The 20,753-nt window shown below is 42.3% G+C and overlaps 1 long non-coding RNA gene across 1 annotated transcript in view; it reads left to right on the top strand.

Annotated features, from left to right (window-relative positions):
- The window catches only part of LOC142730618 (uncharacterized), a 132,987-nt gene that overhangs the window by 103,897 nt on the left and 8,337 nt on the right, over window positions 1-20,753 (top strand). Inside the window, exons 2-6 of the long non-coding RNA XR_012878933.1 lie at window positions 12,296-12,372; window positions 13,632-13,706; window positions 14,618-14,745; window positions 16,599-16,665; window positions 16,852-16,916. This is a non-coding gene — a long non-coding RNA (uncharacterized LOC142730618). The remainder of the gene's footprint in view (window positions 1-12,295; window positions 12,373-13,631; window positions 13,707-14,617; window positions 14,746-16,598; window positions 16,666-16,851; window positions 16,917-20,753) is intronic.

Raw genomic sequence — 20,753 nt, 5'->3', positions numbered from 1 at the left:
ACAATGCACGGTGCATTTTAGGCTACGGCCTCATCTCTTCCCCTCCGAGGACTGCAAAATTGCGTTTATTATCTCCCTCCTCACTGGCAAGGCCCTCGCGTGGGCGAACCCAATTTTGGAGCAACAAGGACCTGTATCCGCGGACCTAGCCTTGTTCCTGCAGTCGTTTTGTGCCATGTTCGAGGAGCCGGGTCGAACATCCTCTGCCGCAGCCACTCTGTTGACCCTCAAGCAAGAAGGCTCCACTGTAGGGGAGTATGCTATCTCCTTCCGTACCCTAGCAGCCGAGCTGGCATGGAACAATGAGGCACTGGTGACGACCTTCTGGCAGGGACTGTCCTCTCACATCAAGCACGAACTGGCAACCTGCGACCTTCCTTCTACCTTGGATGCCCCCATCCTGTTAGCCTCTTCCAGATTATCGATTCCTGTGGCCATCGTCACCGGAGAGACATCACATCCTTCCTCCGTCTATCTTGACTCTGGAGCGGCTGCTAATTTCATCCAGCAGGATCTAGTGGATCGTTTTAGTCTACCCACAGTCCGTCTGGAGAGACCCCTGGCTGTTGCCTCCGTGAATGGTCTACCATTGCCTGATCCGATCATGCTCATCACAGAGCCGTTGACACTACGGGTCGGAGCTCTTCACTCAGAACAGATCACCTTCCTGGTACTACCCAAGGCTATCAATCCTATCCTTCTGGGTCTGCCATGGCTCCGTCTACACGCCCCGACACTTGACTGGAGTTCTGGAGAGGTTCTTCAATGGGGTTCCAGATGCCATAGCCATTGCCTGTCACAAGTCCGTCCTGTAATGTTCCTCTACCTCAGTCACTTTCTGGTCTACCATCTCAGTATGCCAGTTTTGCGGATGTCTTTTGCAAACGAGAGGCTGAGACGTTGCCTCCACATCGGAATTATGACTGTCCCATTGAATTGGTTCCCTATGTTCTCTTCCCCGTGGACGAGTATATCCTCTCTCCTTGCCAGAGACTTTATCGATGTCAGCCTATATCAAGGAGAACTTGGAGAGGGGTTTTATTAGAAAATCTTCCTCCCTGGCCGGGGCTGGCTTCTTCTTCGTTAAAAAGAGAGAAGGATCTCTTCAACCCTGCATTGTCTACCATGGTCTCAATCAGATCACGGTCATGAACATAAATACCCGTTGCCACTTATTTCCGAGCTCTTCGATCGCATACGAGGAGCCAAATTTTTTCTAACCTAGATCTGCGGGGGGCTTATAATCTAATCCGGATTCGCCGGGGTGACGAATGGAAGACGGCATTTAACACCCGCAATGGGCACTACGAATACCTAGTGATGCCCTTCGGACTGTGTAACGCTCCCACAGTATTTCAGGAGTTCGTTAATGATATCTTCCGAGATCTCCTCTATATGTGTGTTGTAGTTTATCTCGATGATATTTTAATTTTCTCCCCAGATCTGATGACCCATCGGAGGCATGTTCGTCAAGTTCTTTTGCGACTAAGAGAGAATCGCTTGTATGCCAAGTTGGAAAAGTGCAACTTTGAAAAGAGGTTTTTGCCCTTCCTGGGCTACGTCATCTCGGATCAAGGTCTTAAAATGGAGGAAAACGAAAGAATAGAGGATCCAGCGCAGTTAGTTAAAATAGAACATTGTTCCAATTTTATTTGGAGTATTTAAAACAAGATTAGTCCCGAGTGTAATACTTAGAGATAGATAGAAGGTGCCTACGCGTTTCAGACGCACACCGCATCCTTCCTCATGGCTTTTTGTTAAATGACAGACTATCAGGGGGAGGTTTATATCCGGTTACCTACAGGTGGTAATTAAACCTAGTAGCTGCAACTAGTTCAGCAGGGTAATGCTATTGGTTGAGCAAAGCGATGCTATCCAGCATATTGGTTTTTGAACACAAGAGGGCGCACAACTAGCTTGAGCAATTTATGAATGGGAGCTATCTATCGTAATGGAGCTGTCCAGCAGAATGATGCTGAACTGAAACGCCGGTAAAGTGTTATGTTGTTATTCTATAGTAGTTGTCATGTTTATCATATCATGGACACTGAACATGTCCAAAAATGATAGAAATACCAAATGTTCTAGTTGTAGCTTAATGAAATAATATTTCATTTGTAAGGCTGACGTATATAAACCTCTTTAATGCTCACATCAAGAAATTAAAAATATGTATAATAGGCTAAAAAATACAATATTTCAAACAATTTAAAATGAGTTCTGAACTGAGAAGATTACAATAATTAGGTGTTTGGGGCAGACATGAATATTATTTTCTTACCCATAAATGTTATAACAGGTGGAAATAATGTACATCGTACAGAATAGTATGACCCGACAAATGCATAAAACCAAACAGATATCACTATAGTAATAGTATTAGTTTATTAGCCAAACTTTTAATATTTTCTAGTTTGCTATTAATTATTCTGTAATATTTTTGTTCATTATTTTTGTTCCTTACTCATAATTAGGAAATGATGCACATTGTATAGAACAATATGCCCCGACAAACACAAATAATCATTTAGATGGCATTGTGGTTGTGATATTACTTTACTAGCCAATGTTTTAGCATTCCTAAATTTGTGTTGCTGATTCTGTATTATTTTTATCCATTAGAAGTGGAACATAAGTTATTTTCTAAGGTTAAGTCCATCGGGGACTCTCGTTTTTAGAGTGAATATCCAGTAGGCTTCACGTGATAAGATTTTGTGTTTTATGTTCCCCCCTCTAATTGGTGATTTTACTTTTTCTATGGCATAACATTGAAGGCTTGTAGTAGATCTATTATGTTGGGTTATAAAATGTCTTGCAACATTGGAAATGTTTGCAATGTTTGGATTTTTAATATAACCCAGATGTTCCAATATTCTCACTTTAAATTTACGGCTGGTACATCCTATGTACATAAGATTGCACATATTGCACTCTATGATGTAAATTAGTGCTTCACTATTACAATTGATGTGATTTTGGATTGTGAAATTCTTTACATTATCTGAATCTCTGAAAGTTTTTGTAGGTTTAGCATATGAGCAAACGTTACAGGGATGTGAGCCGCATCTAAAGAAACCAGCATAATGAAGCCAAGTGGGCTTTAAAGTATTTAGCGGAAGAATAGAGGGAGAGAGAGCATCACCTAAAGAGGGAGCTTTTCTGGGTACTACTTGACAACCATCCTTCAGAATATCTGACAAGATGTCGTCATCCATAAGTATGACTAAGTTTCTTTGAACGATTTTCTTAATGGCATTGAACTGGGTACTGTACTGTAACACCAGGGTGGGTATATTTCGGATGATATTTTTGTTACATTTTGGTTCAAGGAGTAGATTTCTAGGTTTATGCTTTACAATGGAGGATGCTCTTTTTAGGGTCCATTCTGGGTACCCTCTCTTTCGTAGTCTCCTTTGTATGTGCTGTTGTTCCGCCCGGTAATTATTATCATTACTACAATTTATTTTGGCCCGGTACATCTCACCCACAGGGATTGATGATATGGTCTATTTATGATGACTGCTTGTTGCATGCAGGATGGTGTTTCCTGAGATGGGTTTGCGATAGGTTTTAGTGTTAATTATTTCTCCTGATTGGCCTGTGAGTTCCAGATCTAAGAACTGAATAGTGTTTTTTTGGACCAAATGAGTACATTTTAAGTTAAATTGGTTGTCATTCAGATAGTGTATAAAGTTAGGGATGTCTGATATATTACCCTCCCATATAAATAGCAGGTCATCAATGTATCTTGAATACCAATTGATGGATCTGCCAAAGGGATTAGCACTAGAAAAGATGAACAATTCCTCCCACCAGGCCATCACAAGATTTGCCAGGGAGGGGGAGAACTTAGCTCCCATTGATACTCCAGTCAGTTGTAAATAGAATGTACCATCAAATTTAAAGAAATTGTGTGTCATAAGAAACGTGAGTACCTCAAGTATGAAAGATTGTAATTCATGGCTATAGGTACTGTGTCTGAGTAGATGATGTTCTAGTGCCCTCTGAGCTATATGGTGAGGGATACTGGTATAAAGAGAGGTCACGTCACAGCTCAACCATGTAAATTCATCTTTCCACTTTTTATCTACAAATGAGCATAAAACATCTCTTGTATCATGTAAATGACCCGGGGTTTTTACTGCTAGAGGTTGTAGCAGGGAATCTAACCATTCCGAGAGTTTTTCTGTCATTAAACCTATCCCTGACACTATGGGACGCATGGGAGGAGGAACTATACCTTTATGTGTTTTGGGTAATGCGTGCATGATTGGGATAGTAGGGCATTGTACAGTAATATATTCTGATTGTTTTTTTGTCAGTACACCACTATTTAGCCCATCACTTATAAGTTTGTCAAGTTTCTTTTGAAACATGGTGGTTAGATTACATGTTAATTTTTTGTATGTGTCTGTGTCTTCCAACAACTTTAAAATTTGACTTTTATACATTTCCCTGTCTAGTTCGGTAATGCTACCCCCCTTATCCGACATTTTAATCAAAATATCGTTGTTATTTTTCAATGATTGTTTTGCCCTACTAAGAGCTTTAGAGATGTTATAGTCCCTTTTGCAGTGCTTGGACTTCTCGGATAGTTGTTGTAAATCTTTCTCTATTGCCCATTGGAACCTATCCATGGAGTCGGTTCTGGATGCCAAAGGGTAGAAACTCTGATTTTTGGTGACAAATTCCGTAGAGAGACTGATGTTCCGTACAAGAGGTTGGGAGTCCAAACTTTCTAGACATTGGATAGTCCTGTGTTCTTCAACTGACAGTGATCTATGATCATGGGAATTGATATTCTGCTCTTGTTGATTAATTTCTTCATTATCCGTTATTACTGATAGTGGGTTATAGAAATGCCTTTTAACTGTAAGGTTTCTGACAAACCGGTTGATATCCAAAAGCGTGTTAAAGGTATCAAACGTACGATTGGGGGCAAAATTAAGGCCCAAAGAAAGGACTTTGACTTGGTCTGGAGATAACTCAGTTGAAGAGAGGTTAATCACACTTATGCTGGACAAGGGTTCTTGCGATTTCGTAGGCGGCGGTTTTGTTCCTGATCCCTTTGATTTATGTTTCCTGCCGCCCCTCCTTCCTCGTTTTTTGAATTCTTGACCTTGGTAATTGGTTGATATATTTGGGAATAAGAATTCCTGGAGTTATCACTGTCTGAGGTTCCATTTATCCCCTCAAAAGAGTCTGGTTCAGAGGAGCTGAAACTGACTCTATTCAGACTAGTATTTGATCTCCTCTCTTGTCTGCGGTTTTTAAGAATAGGTTTAATTTTATGTCGTTTGTCTCTTCTGTTCCATTGATATACTTCTTTATTTGAATAGTCTCTAAGATCTCTTTGGAACTTGTTCTTTTTAGTTTCAGCTATAGATTTATTTAGTTTTTCCAAATAAAGAGAGGTACGTTGTTCCAATGAAATGAAAGCAGGTGAGCTGGAAAAGGCGTTCATTTGTTCCTTCAGTGAGAAAATATTTGTATCCAATTCTGTCAATTTGGCCTCCTCATGACTGGTTATTAATTCCATTAATTTTATGGAACATTCAGATAGTATAGAATTCCATTGTGTGTTGAACTCTTCAGAATAAACAAACGTAGGGCTTTTTCTTAGGCGTAAGCCTCTTGGGATCATCTGTTTCATAATATAATTACTTAGGGTAGTCAGGTCCCACCAGATTTTGGCCTCCTGCACCGATAGGTTTCATGCATTTGTCGGGTCATACTATTCTGTACGATGTACATTATTTCCACCTGTTATAACATTTCTGGGTAAGAAAATAATATTCATGTCTGCCCCAAACACCTAATTATAGTAATCTTCTCAATTCAGAATTTATTTTAAATTGTTTGAAATATTGTATTTTTTAGCCTATTATACATATTTTTAATCTCTCGATGTGAGCATTAAAGAGGTTTATATCCGTCAGCCTTACAAATTAAATATTATTTCATTAAACTACAACTAGAACATTTGGTATTTCCATCATTTTTGGACATGTTCAGTGTCCATGATATGATAAACATGACAACTACTATAGAATAACAACATAACACTTTACCGGCGTTTCAGTTCAGCACCATTCTGCTGGACAGCTCCATTACGATACATAGCTTCCATTCATAAATTGCTCAAGCTAGTTGTGCGCCCTCTTGTGTTCAAAAACCAATATGCTGGATAGCATTACCTTGCTCATCCAATAGCATTACCCTGTTGAACTAGTTTCAGCTACTAGTTTTAATTACCACCTGTAGGTAACCGGATATAATCCTCCCCCTGATAGCTTGTCATTTAACAAAAAGCCATGAGGAAGGACGTGGTGTGCGTCTGAAACACGTAGGCACCTTCTATCTATCTCTAAGTATTACACTCGGGACTGATCTTGTTTTAATACTCCAAATAAAATTGGAACAATGTTCTATTTTAACTAACTGCGCTGGATCCTCTATTCTTTCGTTTTCCTGCATTACAGCCTAATGTCAGCTGTAAGATACTGCTGACATCCGGCGATGATGGCACCGACTCAGCTTCTGAGCCGATGCCATGCATTTGTCGTATGGCTGCAGCAAAATGCGGGAAGCACTAGCTTACCATGACATATCCATCCGGCAAATGTCGGGAAGGGGTTATTTGCATTGAGCAGCAATACGTCACCCCTACTGTACCAAAACTACTCCAAAAGACCACATCTTTGAGAAGACCACCCATGGTTTTTCTATGACTTATTATAAATTTTCTTCTATCATAATCAAATTTGGCTATTTCATTGAGATAACAACGTTTTAGAAGACAACTTTTCACTAAAGTGTCGGAGGGTCGTTTCATCAACAACATTGGTCATTGATGCAGTAAGTAATACTTTAAACATCCACATTGAGGTTTACACTAAAGACATTTTCTGCGATCACCTGCTAGCAGAAAACGTGTAGATAACTGACAGCAAAGCGACATCTGGTGGCCTTGATGTGTTTTACAGTATGTGATGTACTCTGCCTAGAAGAGCTGGGTTATTACAGCATTATTAGTAGTAGAATCGGAGTTGGCCGCAAATTACAGTTAAATAGAAGCGTTACCTGCAAACTCAGAGGTGACGTCAATGATACTCAATAGGAGACACCTGCAAGGAACATTGAGAATATCGGGAAAACTAAGAGCATTTGACAAGGTTGCTTGGATCTTTATTTCGATAGAGAACATTACTCACCCATGATTTATGGTAACACCGCAAATCGCACCCATCTGTGTTGCTGTCAAACCTTGGCCGTAACCTTTTAGCCACATCAAATGCTGTCATATGTGGTCTAGTCTTTCAAGATGATAACTACTTATATCCACTTTAGATAGTCAGATGAATGAACAGGTCACTGACTCCCACAAGATCAGCACACTCCTCTCCTGCTGCTTGGATCTGTCCAATGATCTGATTGGCTACTATCCCCACCCTCTTCCAAATACTGTAAATACTAAAGAAAATAAACAAAAATGTAATTGAAAACTAATGAATGTGTCGCAATCAAAGCACAATACACAGAAATGAGTATAAAAAACATGTTAATAATGATTCCAAAAACAAAATCTTTAATGTTTCATGAAAATGGAATTTTAGGAAACGTCGGTCACTTTAAGGTTGTCATGACTACTATCCAACCTTCTGGATGGTCCTGGATTTTGATGCAGAGCCAATCTTATTTCTCTGTCTGCGTCCTATCAGGGCTAAGGGTGGAGTTTTCAAATCTGTTCAGTTTTCTCATTGTTGTTTGTGATTTCATGTGTTTGCATGTTTCTGATCAAGCTTCTGTATCACCTTGACTGTTTGGACTCTTTGAACTGGTCCTCGACTTTGTCTTTGGATTTTCCCTCTGCTCACAAATTTGGACATTCTGCTCTTGGCTGGTTTTGACCTCTGCAAGTCCTGGTATTCTTCTGTTTTGGGATTTGGACTTTTAGTATTTCCTGGTTGTGAACTCCGCTTGCTGTTTACCCTCTATCTGTCTGGTTTCCGTTCTGGCATTGCCTGCATTGCACCTCCTGTCCAACACTGTATTCCATAAAAGCAACCTGGGTTCTATGCAGCCAAATCCAACCTGCCTTGAGGTGGGCTCTGGTGCAGACCATAGAGTAGCCTTAGACTATGCTGACCAGAGTGGTGATGGACTTGAGGTAGCTAATTTACCTGCACACTTCATCCAGACGGTCTCCAGCTGCCTTTGGGGAATTTATCGTATAGCAATTCCATAAACTTGCACTCTGGGGAATTTCTCAAGTAGTGATTTCTTGACATTTAGTCTCCCTTGGAAAGGGGAGGCCGTCTCAGTGCCAGGATAAATGGAGAGCAGAAGACAAGACACGACTCAAAAAGAAAGGATCCTTCTGTGTGACACTAAGTTTCATTAGAATTCAAGAGAATTACTATCCCCAGAAATGATACCAATCCTCTCATGGATCATATAGGAAAATATTGTTCAAATCCTAAATAATAACACGATGCAAACCGCACTCCCACTTACAGTATATATAATATGAAACTCTACATGCAGTGATATATTGTATCATTTTATTCGTCACCATACACCATGTAAGAATTTCATATCCGTGTGCATCATAGGAAAGTCGCCATCACAGCGAACAATATTGTGTCCAGTCATGTAGAGAGGGATACGGACACTATGGTGAAGAAAACTACAGGGGCGGCTTTGGATATGTTCTATGCATAGGGAAATTTATGTATCAATTTCTTTCGGTTACAATATCTCTCCCACAGCGTTACCTTAAAGAGGCTCTGTCACCAGATTAAAAATGCCCTGAACAACGTGATCTCGAGAGACCACGCGGTGACGTCACTTCCGCCCACAGGTCCTTCGCCTCTAGGGAGTTCTATATGCTTACCTGCACTGTGTGATGCTGCCTCCTCCGCTGCTGCTGCTGCAGATCCGACGACTGTAACTTCTCATACGCCTGGAGATAATCTATGTTCAGTCTTAAAACGCAGGGATGAAGGACCTGTGGGCGGATGTGACGTCACAGCGTGGTCTCGCGAGATCACGCTTTTCAGTGAAACCAGCTTGGGTGTAATGAAGAGAAGTGTATGATGCTGATTGGTCAGCGTCATACACTTCTTTGTAATACGCCCACTTGGGCATTAAGAAACTAATTTGCATAATTGTAATAAAGGTCATAACTTTGCTGAAAAAAGATCGTTTCTCAAAATTAAAACCACTGCTGTTAACTACATTCCAGCGCCCATAAAATGATGTAGGAGATAGGGCATTTTTAATCTGGTGACAGAGCCTCTTTAAGGCCTCCTTCACACACAGAAAATTTATGTCATTTTAAACTGCACCAAAACGCTTCTAAAAACACCAGCGTTATTAAAATGAAACAAGCGTTTTTTTAAGGCGTTTTTAGTGGCGTGTTTATGTGGTGTCATTTTGTATGTGCTTTGTTTTATGGCATTTTTGAAGTCCTATATAGAATCTATAGAAAAAACGCCTGAAAAAAACGCTATACCCAGAGCGTGTGGAAAAAAATGCCACTGATCACAAAATTGCCTCAAAAACGACACAAACCAGAACGCAGTTGTGTGTAATGCATTTGATATTTTACTACAGACTTTAATGTAACATCTGCCGCACTTAATACAGCAAGAAAAAAACACCACAGAAACTGCATTAAAAACACCACAACGAAAAGCACAAAAACGCAGCAAAGCGCTGTGTGTGAATCCAGCCTAAGAAGGGTTGTCTGGGATTTGGGAAAGGAAAACCCCTGCTCCCCAAAACAAATTTAGGGTGAAGCAAGTAGCGATGACTGGGTAAGGTCTGCAGGAAATGTGCATGTGAGGGCAGGTTCACACCGCAGATGTTTAGGCTGAAAATACGAGGCTGAGATTAAAAGAAGACAGACTCTGAATCCGGCCGTTTTTACAGCTGATATTCCAATCATTTATTGAGCGTATTTTGAGGCATATTTTCAGAGAGTTTTTTAACCCCTTAATGACCGCCAATAAGCCTTTTCACGGCGGTCATTAATGGGCTTTATTCTGCAGCGCCACCATTCCGCGTCGCTGCATTAGAATAAAGTAGACAGAGCAGGGAACTGTCAAAGCTCCCTGCTCTCAGCTGCCAGAGGTAGCTGAGGGCTGGGGGCGTCCCTGCTCGACCGGGTGAGATCGATATTAGTATCGATCTCACCCGTTTAACCCTTCAGATGCTGTGCTCAATAGCGTGCACCGCATCTGAGTGGTTTTGGAGAGAGGGAGGGAGCTCCAACTCATCCCACTGACACCCGGTGATAAAATCGCTGAGTGTCTGTGTCTCCGATGGCAGCCGGGGGCCTAATAAAGGCTGCCAGGTCTGCCTGTAATGAATGCCTGCTAGGTCATGCCAGAGGCATGTCCTAGCATATGCCTGTCCATTTTAAACGGACAGGCAATAATACACTGCAATACAAAAGTATTGCAGTGTATTATAATAGTGATCGGAGGATCACATAGTGAAGTCCCCTAGTGGGACTAGTATAAAAGTAAAAAAAAGTTAAATAAAGTTAATTAAAAAAATTTGAAAAAAAAAATGAAAAACCCACTTTTTCCCCTTACAAACTGCTTTACTATTAAAAAAACCACAATAAAGCAAAAACTATGCACATATTTGGTATCGCCACGTCCGTAACGACCCCGACTATAAATATATTACATTATTTAACCCGCACAGTGAATGCCGTAAAAAATAAAATAAAAAACTATGGAAGAATTGCTGTTTTCTGTTAATACTGACTTAAAAAAAATGTGATAAAAAGTGATCAAAAAGTCGCATCTACTCTCAAATGTTACCAATAAAAACTACAAGTCGCCCCGCAAAAAACAAGACCTTATACAGCTATGTTGACGCAAAAATAAAAAAGTTATAGCTCTTCGAATGTGACAATGGAAAAATTAAAAAAATGGCTTGGCCATTAGGGCCCAGAATGCAAGCAGGGGGAAGGGGTTAAAGTGTCATGGGAAAAAAGAAAAATCAGCTTCTAAAATGCTTCCGAAAGGGACGTGTCCCTTCTTTTTTATAAAGCGTAGTTTTACGTGTTTAATAATTCAGCAGCAATAAAATACACCTCATATGAGCTGCGCGGTGTATTTCCTATTAATATTAATGGGAAGCGGTTTACAGGCGCATTTCAAGTGTATTTTGGAGCGTAACACGACCATTTTACGCTCTGACATATGCCTGAAGATGAGCCGTGTGAACACGTCCTTTATATGTAAGCTGGGAATACTCCTTTAAGACCCATTTACACCGATTTTGTATCCCTAATAATTCCCAATATCGGTGGCGGCATCTTCAAATAAAATGACCTCCTGTGACCGCACAATCACCATGACGTAACTGTACATCATGGTGGCCTTATGTAAGACAATCCATGGTGCACAGTTATGTCATGGGGGCTTAAGGGGTTAATGTTATGGCTGAACGGTGTATAATCATCAAGGGCTTAATAATAGGGGTTACAGAGGTAAAAGTCTCACCGGGGGCTTGTGCCTGAGGGGGCTTAAAAGAAGACACAAATATTATAAATGGCGCACAGTCTATAAAGATAGTCGCCTATTGGTCAGTGTCTGTAGCGTCTCCGGAATAAAGAGAAAACGTTATTTCAAAATGAGCTTGTAATGACGAGACGACCACTTTACAGACAGAAGTGACAGTTTTACACATAATTCCAATTTATATAAGTGACACTAATGATATAATTGTTCTGCAATATGTCCCCTTCTATGTACAGATGTGGAGATCTTTAACTTGACTTTTAATGCATTAAATACACAGCGCCGCGGCAAGAAACTTTAATTTCACTTTTTCAATGGTTTTCAATGACTTAAAGAGGCTGTGTCACCGCATTCTACGTGGCCTGTCGTCTACATGTGATCGGCGCTGTCATGTAGATCACAGCAGTGTTTTTTTATTTAGAAAAACGATCAATTTTGACCAAGTTATGACCTATTTAAGAAAGTTATTAGCATAAATCTAAATGCCCAACTGGGCATTTTTTTTTAGCTTTTGACCAAGTGGGCATGTATCTTCCATGCTTATAAAACAGCAGTCCCATGTAACGCCTATATCCAGTGTATACACAGACAGTCTATCCAGGCAGGAGGAGATAACCGATGATGTAACCGATACTGCAGCCACTTATGATGTCACTGATGATGTCATAGACAGTACTAGTCGCTAAGTTCTCTATGTGCAGCTGGATTCCACTCACTTTGCACTTGATATTTGATCAGTGTGTTTCCTACAGATCAGGATTTTTGGCCTTTTTCTCCAATTTTTGGGAATAACATCTGGACCAGGACTGTGATTGACTGTGATTGACAGGTAAGATGCAGCATTTTATTATTTATCAGCTATAATATCCGTGTTATTAATTATACATGTTACTGGATACATGAAATATCTATGCTCTAGAATTCTGATATAAGACCAGATTCACACTGGACATTACTGCAGCAATTTATAACCAGCATCTCGCCACAACTATCTGACTGTAGAAGGATTTTTTTGCCTGTAATTGACAGGGTTGTTTTTTGTGTTTTTTTTCAAGTTCCAGTAAAATGTTTGTATGAACACAAGTAAAAACTGAACATGTGGATTTTACATTCAGATTTCGAGGTTATTTAGTTCCCCATTAAAGTTACAATTTATTATTTCCTGAAAATTACAGCAGTCAGTAATGTGTGAATGGAAATGTGAATTCTCAAGTATTTTCTAGGACAGACATGCCAGGAGAGACGTCAGATCCTCTATAATTTTATATGTATGTTCTGTCCTTTGTATAAAATGTCTTATTTACCTTTTAAAGGGATTTTCCATAACTTTATTATTAATAGTAAATATCAGATCGGTGGAGATCTGACTCCTACTACCCCCATGTGATATCAGCTGAGTAAAGGGGCCGCACCACCCTGGTCAGCCACATGTCCTCTTCATTGTTTACCAGGAAAGCTCCATGCATTTGGTAGTGGCTGTGCTCGGTATTGCAGCTCAAAGAGAACCAACTCTGGAACGGGGCCCCCTAAACCCTGTTCTACCTTTTTGTGTTCCGGCTGATTTCCTACTATGAAGGGGGAAAGCCCCATATAACTGAATAGTAGTTACCCAAACAGCGTAGCTCGCATGCTATGCTGCTTCCGTAGCTGCCATTCACTACTATGGGAGTTAGAGAAACAGCGTAGTTCAGCGAGCTACGCTGTTTCCGTAACTCCCGACCATGTAATCTGTAAGTGGCCGGGAGTCAGTGTGAGCACAAAATGCTAGAACAGGGTTTAGGGGGCCCCATTCTAGAGATTGGTGTACAGGTGGGACCCGCATTTATCTGACGTTTATTACATATCCTGTGGTTACGTCAAATATGTCGCTCATGGGAAAACGCCTTTAACATACTGTACACATTTCTTACAGGATGGCGGTGACGGACACCTCTGATATATGTCATATGTTGGTCATCTGTCACCTATAGACGTCAATGTTAAATAGTGTATACGTGTAATGTATAAGTTTATAAGTGTAACCTCTGGTAACATGACAACTATTCTTGTATCTATCCTGTGATCAGAGGTTTTGTATCTTTTTCTTAGATCTTGTCTGAACAGATCCCTTGATTAGTCCCAGAACTGCTGCTGCCGGGACAGTCTCCTGAATACAGTGCTCAGGTATTGATCTCTCTTTCCTGTAATTTACCTTTCCTGCATATTACTCACACACGTCCCAAATTATCTGGTCAGAAAACAGACGGCACCTTTGTGTATGACTGAAGCCATTCCTCCATGTCACATAGGCAGATAGATCCCTGACACGTGGCGGCAGTCATAGTTATCATGAACACTCTTATTCTACTGACACCAAGAAGTTCACCAAACAGTCACATAATCTTACTCCTGGATATAGAGCCAGACATAGAAGACTGGGGTCCTCATAGCAAAGATCAAACTGGGCCCTCCATTATGGGGCCCAATGTAGCTACTGAGGAGAGCCGGGCGTGATGTTTGTTTAACTCTCCATTCCCTTCCCATGACCTTTGGGACAATTCTCCACCGCTTTGCTTGCTGCCAATGTAGTTCCTCTGGAGAGCGGAGTCCTGCACAGGTTGTCACCACCCAGCCGCAAAGAGGAGAGGACCAACTCCATTACCTGCTATATAGTGACACCAAATCCACTGCTGTCTAAATCTATAACTGTCAAATTGTATTTTCCATGAAGTGTAATCTTATATTATAATATTTTATTACAATTAACCTCCAATCCCAGGGATGATGGATTATCTCTTCTATGTATATAATACTGGTCATATGTTCTGGACTTGTCTGTTCTTATGACGAGTAAATAATTGCATTTCCCATAAAATTATAATGCTGGAGCATCTCCTCTTAGCACTCTGAATTTTTCCATTCCTCTATAATTCCGCCTGGGAATGTTTGAATATGGGGGATACAATATCTCTTGTCTATAGGATGTGTCCCTAAACATTATGAAACTGTCAGCACTCATTGTATTGTATCAGACCATGGCCATTGAGAAAAGAGAATAACGTCACCCAGTTGTCAATTTCTTCTTACATTTCCAGGAGTAATAATAAAGTAACAGCCCAATGAAGAGCTCTGTGATGGTCTCGGGTCCAGGTGTAGGAGGGCTGCTCCAAAAATGAGGAGAGCGCCCAACTAATGCCCAGCATATAAAGTAGGAGAGTCCAAGGTAAGTGCCGAATATTTCTTTATCTCTACACACGTTATATCACATATTTACTGGCTGGATGGTTTATAGCAATAATGGATATTTTCTCCAAGAGCCCAATTTCAGTTTTCTCACATTGTCCCTCAGAAAACAAGGTTGTTCTTCCTAATATTCCTCGCTTCAATGCTGGGGGTGGTAGATGGAAGAATAGAAAAAAATGTCCTACACAAAATGTAGTGACCGCTTATTACTGACAAGCTACAAACCTGTAATATATTAGGAACAGAGACCAAGAGCCTGGAAACCCGGTGTGGTCAACTATGGCATCCAGACTAAGCTGCCACCCAAACTTATATGTTGTCAGGTAACCCGGTGCATGCCCAGAATATTCATTACATGTATCCACATTATATGTGTCCAGAGACACCACAAAAGAGAGAAGAATCAGAAACTCCACAGTTCTCTATAGTTTCCCTTAAGTTTAGGCTTATATAGAGACATAACTATAAGCTCCGGGGCCTTGGTGCCAAATCTATACCAGGTCCTGCCAACTATCATATACCATATATAATCTGCACTCCCACAGACACAACAGGCTTTATGTAAGATGGGGTCCTGGGCAACAAGTAAAGTAGGCTCACCCACCCACCCCATCCCACAGGGTCATGTTTCTATACAGTTTTTTATATTTATCTGGTGGTCTAGTGCTGTGAAAGGGTTCAGTGTAAATTCACTGGTGGTTTAAGGCCTCATGCACACTTCCGACACCTTTTTCACGGCCGCTTTTGACGGGTCCGTGAACCCGTTTTAGCGGCCGTGTGGTTTCAGTGTGCACTCCCGTGTGCACTCCGTGTTTCCGTTTCCGTGCGCCGAGCATGGTACTGTCCAGGGTGACAGTACCATGCTCGGCGCGCGGAAATAATGTAATAAAAATAAATAAATTCATACTTACATTCCTCCTGTCCGGCCTCCAGTGATGACGTTCAATCCATGTCACCTCGGCAGCCAATCACAGGCTGCCGCGCCCTCGGCAGCCAATCACAGGCTGCCGCGGCCTCGGCAGCCAATCACAGGCTGCCGCGTCACAAAAGAAGGTCGGACTGCAGGAAGAAGAGGGACTCGTCACCAAGACAACGACCGGGTACGTATGAAAGGCTTTTTATTTTATTTTTAATCAGCAGCCTCTTTTCTCTATCAGTTATTGATAGAGACAAGTGGCTGCCGATTAGTGTAATATTTTTGTCATGTTTTTCTGCCCGCCCAGCGGTTGCTAGGCAACGGCTCCGTCACACACGGACGGCACACGGATGCCTTCCGTGTGCCTTCAGTTTTTTTGACGGCCCCATTGACTGGCATGGGCCTCACAGTCATGGAATCCCGGACCAAAGTAGGACATGCTCTACTTTGGAACGGAAAGGAGCAACGGACCGTCAAAAAAACTGAAGTGTGCATGGGGCCATTGAAATGAATGGGTTCAGGGTGCTATCAGTGACAAAAACGGATAGCATCCTGAAGAAAAAAACGGAAGTGTGCATGAGGCCTAAGGCAGTAAAGGGGAATTGTTTTTTCATTGTATGGTGGTCTAGGGCAGTCAAGGGGGTGACAAGTAAAATCAGGATTCCTCCAGGTGATGGCGGCATTGGGGATTTGTTCAGATTGTGACCCCCTTATGCCAGTCATGGACACCAGGGCCTGTACAACCTCTTCACCCCTATAGTTATGTTCCCTGGGTCTACGTTACATTACAAAATGTGTTCAATGTCTGACTCGCCCTGTGATAGATAATGACATGTGTGACAGTAAATATATTATTATACATTATAGATATGGGGTTATTTTATGTATATGCAGTAAACCCATTATGTATATTACAGACATATAAAACATGTGAATATGTGGCACCAGTGACAGCCGACATGCTAGAAGATCCACCGTATATATGTAAGTATTATAGAAAATAACAACCTATAGAAATGCTATAATGTGATGTCATCCAGAATGTTCCTATAGAGACACATGAGAGGCTGCGGGAACAAATTCCCCAATGTTGTCATTTGGCTGAACATATATTTGTTGATATGATGACCCATACTAAGCTCACATCATAATTGTAACTTTTCGTTCCAGAAAACCTTGGGATCGGCTGCCTGCTGCCAGGGGGACTCTCTGAAGTAATATTTCATCTATATGAGGTATATCCATCTTTAGTTACTATATATAGGGATGGGGATCGTGTAGGTAATGGGTTTCTTTGTATAGTATGAAGATGGCCATATGACTGGCGGTGCCATGTAGTCTAGGGGGGACACGTAAGGGAACAATAGGGAACGGTTTTGGCCTGAAGATAGATTTAAGGTAATTGGTTGAGGGGACTAGGGGTACAGTAAAGTTAATTGGGGATTAGGGGTGGAGCAGTGTTGGGGGATATAAGGCACGGTCACCCTGCCAAGAGCACTTGCCACACATTATTGCCTACAAGAAATTCATTAGCCCAAACCCTTATATGCAATCTAATAGACAGTAGGACGCTACTAGTTACTTTCGGGGTGGCAGAGGGCACCCTGACCTGCTGGGCCCCAATGTAACTGCACAGTTCTCACATATAGTACGTCCGCCCCTGATTTATGTTAGAAAGTCATATGGGAGAAGCCCCCTGACCGGTTAAATACCTAGGCCAAATGGGCAAACATCTTGTAATAGCCACTGATTCCATGTCATGTAACTGCTGAGGACTTGTACTATATAATATTGTATATTGTAATGTCGTGGTGAAGGAAAGGTACAGGGTTCAGGAGTCATCTCTACTACTTGGTGTCTCAGCGCTGGGCACTTGTGCCATGTATCCCAGACATGTACCCCAAACTTTGCTAGCAGTCAGGGGAGACACTGCTTACCTTACTGTTATCATTACTACAAGTAATAAAAGCGGGCGGCCGGGAGCGGACCTATCCATGCCGCCTGTCACTCTGACGTCCGCAATGTTTATCTGCAGCATTGTAGGGGGGGGGGGGTGGCAGGACTCCTAATAAAGTGTCTCTGTGTGAATAATTGTATGAACCCCTCAGAAACCCCATAATAGTTACTATTGTGATATAATAAGAATAAAGCTCATTATAATAACTCACTGATAAGAGACACATTGCAGAAAAAATGAGATAATATATAATACACCTAAAGCTATAAAATACACTGTTGGGGACTGGTCTCTGTTCTACATGAAAATGTTTCCATTGATTGGGATTTGTCCTAATACTTTGTCTTTCTTACTCCTAGTATTGATTCTGAATGGCCCCATTGAATTGCATAGGTCCGTGTGATGTCCGTTGTTTTAACACACGTAAGGCCTTATTCACACAAACGCGTTTAACGTCCATGATACGTCGCACGGACCTATGTTAGTCAATGGGGCCGTTCAGACAGTCCGTGATTTTCACGCAGCGTGTGTCCGCTGCGTAAAACTCACGACATGTCCTATACTTGGCCGTTTTTCGCGCAACACTCACCCATTGAAGTCAGTGGGTGCGTGAAAATCACGCGCAGCACATGGAAGCACTTCCGTGTGTCGCGCGTGACTCGCGCAACAGTAGATAAATAAGTGAAGGAAAAAATAAAAGCACATCCTTCATTTCTTTTTCTAAACATCAAAACCGCGTGTCATAAGGATGGCATATGCGTGGAAATCACGCAGCCACGCACCATTCACTGATGACACACGGAACTGCAAGATGCACACGTTCGTGTGAATAAGGCCTAACACGGATGTGGAATACGCTGGTGTGAATAAGGCCTAAGTTGTATTTTTATACACGTATTATGCTATGTGCTATGTGTGATTTTGGTTGCATACAGTAAAAGTTGCTTGTTGTGTGGAGTATTTTTTTTTTTCAAATACATGGATGATGGCCAAATATTGTAGGGCTTCTGTTTCAGTGTTTTGAGAGCGCACACTTTTGTGGCTGTAGATGTATGTGGTATATATATATATATATATATATATATATATATATATATATATAAATAAGCTTTTATCACCTTGATCTATTCATTGTAAATGATATTTTCTCAAAATCGCTGATTGTATGTGAGTTTTAGGCACAAATGTGAATTTTAATGCATTTGTTTTTAAAAATAAATTCCTCTATCCTATATCTGAGGGTATGTTCACACGCACTAATTACGGACGTAATTCGGGCGTTTTTGCCCCGAATTACGTCCGAAAATAGCGCCTCGATAGCGCTGACAAACATCTGCCCATTGAAAGCAATGGGCAGACGTTTGTCTGTTCACACGAGGCGTAATTTACGCGCCGCTGTCAAATGACGGCGCGTAAATAGACGCCCGTGTCAAAGAAGTGACCTGTCACTTCTTTGACCGTATTTGGAGCCGTTATTCATTGACTTCAATGAATAGCAGCGCCAATTACGTCCGTAATGGACGTGGCACTCAAGCGCCTGCACATGCCGTTACGGCTGAAATTACGGGGATGTTTTCAGGCTGAAACATCCCCGTAATTTCAGCCGTTACAGACGCCCTCGTGTGAACATACCCTAAGGTGTGATAGTGAAGGTGAACACGGCCGACAGGACCACGTCAAGACAACTGCAATCGTCAGGTTGTCTGCTTCCAGGAAAATAGGAGCTTTGTGGACGCCTAATTTTTCTAGGTGTGTAATCCCTGCATTTTATAGATTGTTACTTTTTTTGTACATTTCCTGCTTAAAACCACATTTTTGGTGTTTTCAATTTGTAATTTTATGGAGATAAATAATATATGTACATGTAGACACAGGCACAAGTGGTATGTATGTATGTATGTATGATATATATGTATGAGGGGCATGAGGGGGCCCGTGTCGCCCACCGGCACTGGCCCCCACCATGGCCGGAGGCTCCCCTAGCAGCCGCTATGGCTGCTACAGCGGGACCCCACTGAAGACTACGGCAGAGTTAAACAAAAGACATGTATCCCCTCTCCACAGGATAGGGGATACATGTGTGATCGCTGGCATTGATAGGGAGAACGGGGAACTGAAAGTCCCCTGAAGTTCTCCATCAAAAACCTCGGACTTCCGGTGTCTGTGTCGGCAGCTCCGTAGAAATGAATGGAGTGCCGGTCGCGCTTGTGCGCATCCGTGACCAGCGCTCCTTTCATTTTTATTGAGCTGCGCAGACGCCGGAAGTCCGAGGTTAGTCATGGAGAACTTCGGGGGACTTTCGGTCCCCCGTTCTCCTTATCGCTGCCAGCGATCACACATGTATCCCCTGTCCTGTGGATAGGGGATGCATGTTATTTGTAGGACACACTGTAGGTCGCATTTTTTGGGGGGGCTGGGGATGCTGTATGGCGTTCCCTACAGGGGGGGCTGTATGCCGTTTCCTACAGGGGGGACTGTATGGCGTCCCCTGCAGGGGGGGACTGTATGGCGGCCCCTGCAGGGGGGGGCTGTATGGCGTTCCCTACAGGGGGGGCTGTATGGCGTTCCCTACAGGGGGAGCTGTATGGCGTTCCCTACAGGGGGGGCTGTATGGCGTTCCCTACAGGGGGGGCTGTATGGCGTTCCCTACAGGCGGGGGCTGTATGGCGTTCCCTACAGGGGGGGCTGTATGGAGTTCCCTACAGGGGGGCTGTATGGCGTTTCCTACAAGGGGGGCTGTATGGCGTTATCTACAGTGGGGGCTGTATGGCGTTCGCGCCATATAGCCCCCTCTGTAGATAACGCCATAAAGTCCCCCCTGTAGATAACGCCATACAGCCCCCTTTGTAGATAATGCCATACAGTCCCCCCTGTAGATAACGCCATACAGCCCCCTGTAGATAACGCTATACAGTTCCCCCTGTAGATAACGCCATACAGCCCCCCTGTGGATAACGCCATACAGCCCCCCCTGTAGATAACGCCATACAGCCCCCCTGTAGATAACGCCATACAGTCCCCCCTGTAGATAACGCCATACAGTACCCCCTGTAGATAACGCCATACAACCCCCTCTGTAGATAACGCCATACAGCCCCCTCTGTAGATATCTACA

This window comes from Rhinoderma darwinii, unplaced genomic scaffold (genome assembly GCF_050947455.1).
Source record: "Rhinoderma darwinii isolate aRhiDar2 unplaced genomic scaffold, aRhiDar2.hap1 Scaffold_77, whole genome shotgun sequence".
Classification (NCBI taxonomy): domain Eukaryota; kingdom Metazoa; phylum Chordata; class Amphibia; order Anura; family Rhinodermatidae; genus Rhinoderma; species Rhinoderma darwinii.
This window is presented reverse-complemented; position numbering and strand designations above follow the sequence as displayed.